The 5,000-nt window shown below is 39.9% G+C and overlaps 2 protein-coding genes across 2 annotated transcripts in view; one reads left to right on the forward strand and one right to left on the reverse strand.

Moving 5' to 3' along the window:
* Positions 1 to 5,000, forward strand: part of LOC308382644 (protein disulfide-isomerase A2-like) — a gene marked incomplete at both ends in the record, with an annotated part of 113,358 nt that overhangs the window by 76,542 nt on the left and 31,816 nt on the right. The window lies entirely within an intron of this gene.
* LOC308382643 (stonustoxin subunit beta-like) overlaps positions 1 to 5,000 on the reverse strand; it is a gene marked incomplete at its 3' end in the record, with an annotated part of 11,100 nt that overhangs the window by 6,096 nt on the left and 4 nt on the right. Inside the window, exon 1 of the mRNA XM_080861034.1 lies at positions 4,972 to 5,000. This exon is cut by the window's right edge and continues 4 nt beyond it. The remainder of the gene's footprint in view (positions 1 to 4,971) is intronic.

Here is a 5,000-nt window from a genome sequence, read left to right on the forward strand (position 1 = left end):
AAGAATTCAACCTCTTCAGCAATGATATGCTACTGGCTCATTGTAAGATCAACAAGAGCATGTACACTAAATGAAAGACCGCAAAAAATTTAGCAAAGGTAAACCCTTTAACATTCGTATTTGTAGATTAGCAGCTTATGCTAAGTGAGTTCACGAACAGTGCCATCATGCTAGATGAATTAAGTGACACTGCACGTAACAAGTATGAGCAAGCTAAACTATAGCAAACACATCATGACAAGGTAAGCAACAAAGTCAAACTTACGTATACTGTACATGGACGCACACAACTTTAACAAAGTGCGACGTTCAATTATGTGAAAATATGTCCGTGTTACCTGCCACTCCATCTAAATATGCCCTGAAGCGAAATCAAAACACTGTACCATGCGGAGTGGAGTCACATGACCAACACAATTACCAAATATGTTTATTTACCAAAACATGCTCTGTCTGGGCAACTTAACAAATAATTACTATGGCCTTTTTACAGTAACAGGTACCTACTGAGCATCGACGTGGTGCAAGCATTCGATTTAGAAGGAAAACCTACCGCTACGTTTTAGGTAGACCTCAGTGACACCGGACCTCAGATAATATGAACGTGTTCACCGTTTAAATTCATTATTTGTCATTACTGTAAGTTGTGTTCAGTTCATCGTTCTCATGAAAATGATCGTCTTCAATGAACACGTCTGATATCAAGAAGTTTACGAAGTAAGTGTGTTCCATCGCTGATTAGTGTTTTTTAAAATGGCACATACTTACGTTCACAGTCATAGATACATATAGATATACTTTTAAGACTTTCCTAGATAGGACCTTGTGACATTGGTGACGCATTAGCTAAGTGAATTACTTTGTAGTCTGTTATTTTTTTTTTTGCCATTTCGCTGTGTACTTCCCTTACACTACTCTAATCACTGAGAAGTAGAATTGCTAAAAGTGCTTTAGGTTTATAACAGCAGTGTGTAAGCGGTACAAACAGAATTCAGTCATATGCAACGTGTGTGTTTCATATGGTGACAAAATATGGTTCTGTTAAATTAGTGTTTAGTTTTTACGAGAGTGTTTCATTTTGCAATGGATCTGAGGTGTTTTGCTCATTGAGTGTGTGGTTTTACTAATTGTGTACGGGTGTTTTGAAAGAAAAAACAAAACAGTCAAAATTGTGTTTAAGCAATCGCGAAAAGCTGTAAACATCAACTCATAAGACTTCAGGCTACACACTGCTAAACAAGGAGATCATCTGAAGGTCTGGACAGTGATTGTGTGTGTGTGTGTGTGTGTGTGTGTGTGTGTGTGTGTGTGTGTGTGTGTGTGTGTGTGTGTGTGTGTGTGTGAGAGTATGTGTTCTACTTCTGTAAAGGTTGAGTTGAGTTCATTTATAAGGCACAGTTCATATTAAAGTCATAAGTAAATATCAACAATAACACTTTTAAGAGCAGTGCTCAATATTGCCCTTACGTCAACAGGTTTGCCAACTTTCTTAGATATATTGCAAGAAATACCACTGTCTCTTGTATATGCTTGTGTATGAAAGTAATTGCAATTCTGCCTCAATCTAGGACCGTCTCTGCCAATTGAACGCTTGACACAACAGACTCCTGGGAACTAAATGAAGTTAGTAACTCCAGAAGAGACAATACTACATCAAGTTAGTAACTCCAGAAGAGACAATACTACATCAAGTTAGTAACTCCAGAAGAGACAATACTACAGATTAACAATGAACTATTTATTGTAATGCCAAGAACGATGAAAATCCAAAACAGATCAAAGAAGTATGAGAAACACTACTGTTACGCCCCTCTACACCCCCGCTGGCTTTGCAGTGGCAGTGAGTGTATATCAAAATACAAAACAGACCAAAGAGAGAAACAAAGCTGTGATACTCTTGTCCTCAAAGAAGTAGGAGAAACACTAAAGTCAAAGCTGTGATACTCTTGTCCTCATCTCCTTTGCTGCCCTCAGAATTGTCTGGTTGACGCTCAGTCAGTATATTTGATGATGATCTGACTGATGAAACTGTAAGTTTACTAACCAGGAGCATATATATATATAGGAGCATACAGTAACCTGAACACATTACGTACCTGATAAAGGGGCACATGGCTTCATGGTAGTGCTGTCAGTTTAGCGCGTTATTAACGCCCCCCGAGATGCAGACACTGTCCCTATATTCAAATCAAAGCTTAAGACATTCCTCTTTGGTGCATCTTATAGCCTAAAGTGATTGCGTCAACAAGCCCATCACCTGCTGCGCTAGCCAAAAGTGTGTCCTGTTTGCTGAGTGGATGCATGTACGGCCCCGGCATAACAGCTTATACTTCAATGTAACGGACAATACTGCCTCTCGGTTTGTCCACACCATCATCTCACCGTCTCAAACATTGCCGAGTGGATGCATGTACGGCCCCGGCATAAATAAATAAAACTTAAGAAGAACAATAGTGTGTTTGCAAGCACACTAACAATATATGCCAGCATTACTACATATATCTTCTCCCTTTCTCTCTCTCTCTCCTTCCATATCATATTGCTTTTGCCTATAATAACACTGATAAAATAGCCATATTGCCTACTGTTAAATCTACTGCCCAAATGCATCTCCCTATCTGTCTCTGAAATTGTTGTCTACTAAGATAAATGTTCTCTCTCCCCTATAGCATGTTCCAATCTCTGATGGAAGTGGAACTATCGCTCCTCACCCCCACCACTCTGCACGTAGTCTCTCCACCTGGTCTACCTGGAGAAACCCTCGGCCAATCGCACCCACCGCCACTGCATTGCCGTACACCTACTCCACCCAATACCCTATGCTAGCATTTATATACAATATACATTATTGCCTCCACCGAAATGTTTCTCTGTCCCTACATCCCTTACCCCTGTAACAGTAACCCTATTGGCACAGTAATCTGGTCTTGCCTGTATCATGTATTTACCACCAGATGTATGTATACATATGTCCAGTGACCAAATGCTGGCTGTGTATAACCCCTGTTGCTTCCTTTCCCCTTCTGCCACACAACCCTTCCCCTTCCCCCCTTCCCCCCGTCCCACCTTCCTGTTTCCACCCGGCTGACCTTAAGCAGTTGGTCCCCCCTTATGTGCCGTGGTTCTGCTTAAGGTTTCTTCCTGCCTAACAGGGAGTTTTTCCTTGCCCCTGTTGCCGTTGTGCATGCACTAAGGGGGTTCAGGCTCTGGGCTCTGTTAAGCGCCTAGAGGCAATTGTATTGTTATGGCGCTATACAAATAAAATTGAATTGAATTGAATTGAATTGAATTGAATTGAATTGAATTGAATTGAATTGAATTGAATTGAATTGAATTGAATTGAATTGAATTGAATTGAATTGAATTGAATTGAATTAACGGCGTTAACGCAAGCACATTTTAACGGCGTAAATTTATTTATCGCGCGATTAACGCGTTGTAAGAATTATTATTTTTTTTTTTTCAAATATAACGTTCTTTTTGCTCTCACAAACTGTGTAGTAGGCTAACGTTACGTTTGAGTGAATGGTGAGCGCGATACGGCGAAATGGATGATAAAAAGCTTCTGAATAGAAAGTTTACCTTTAAAAGTTGTGTTGTGCTTAAAAAGCGAGCTTCACTGTTGTCTGAAAATGTCAACAGGCAGCTGACTGAAAGCACAGAAGTAGTAGGCTTACCTTTTATTGGTAACCTAACTGTTATGGTTCATTGTTTTTGAAATAAGAGGCCTGACTTATATGTTCACAGCAAACTTGAAAAAAAGAAAATATTAAGCCATGGTTTAACTGCACTATAGGCTGAGTCCTTGTTTATCTGAAATGTGCATTTTATAATTGTATTTTGTACCGCCCTGTTTGGCAATGTTGTTTTTCAATAAAATAAAACATTGCATTAGCAAGCCAATCCACTTTTCCATGTTGATAAGAGCATTACATTTTTTTTACGGTTAATCTTGATTAATTTTGAGTTAACTATGACAAAAATGCGATTAATCGCGATTAAACATTTTAATCGTTTGACAGCACTACTTCATGGAAATGGAAATGGAAATGAGCCCTAGTGACTAGTGACTATGTATATGGCAGAGATAGTGACACACACACACTCTGAATTCTCTCTCTGCATTTTACCCATCCAGGGTAGTGATTCACAGTGAAGCACACATTGAAGCACACTAACCCGGAGCAGTGAGCTGCCTTTGGTGGCGCCCAGGGAGCAGTGATTGGGGTTAGGTGCCTTGCTCAAGGGCACTTCAGCCGTGGATGTGGGCATGGGAGAGCAGTGGTCTAACACTTCCCCCGCCCACATTTTTCCTACTGGTCGGGGATCGAATGAGGCACAGTGCAAAAAACTAATTGAAATAAATTATGCTGACAAGTCCAAAGATCACAGAGAGTGAAACAGAGATGCATTGTGCATGTACACTTCAAACCTCACAGTCATTTCTGGGAAACACACGATGTTGTTTTAGAGGAAATGGAACTGAGATCAGCAAAATAAAGCCCCGTAGCCATGGTAACCTGACAACAGACCGTTTTCACAGGAAATCGTCTCTGTTAAGACGGTTTGTCTGTTGCCTTTAGGTATGTGGAGTAGAATAACCCTGCATGTCATCATATGCATGTATTGTCTAAATTCTAAAAGTATTTAACCCCTCGCAACTCCATTCTCAAATAAAATAAATTCATATATTAACAAGTAAGTTTTGTATGACACCATTCTTTCTTGCTTCACACCATGATCATCCGTTTAGTCGTCATACAATCAGAGGGGGAGTGAAGCATGGAGCACATGTTTTGGTGTAATATCAACAATAACACTTTCAAGAGCAATGCTCAATGATGCCCTTACGTCAACAGGTTTCCCAACTTTCTTAGATATTAATACCACTGCCTCTTGTATATGCTTGTCATAAAGTACATGTTTTCTACAACAAGTGTCCGAAATAGAATTAAATCTTTGTTGTCTTACTTCAGTTTCCTGTGTTGTAGACCCCAAGC

The sequence above is a fragment of the Sprattus sprattus genome, assembly GCF_963457725.1.
Source record: "Sprattus sprattus genome assembly, contig: scaffold_70, whole genome shotgun sequence".
NCBI lineage: Eukaryota > Metazoa > Chordata > Actinopteri > Clupeiformes > Clupeidae > Sprattus > Sprattus sprattus.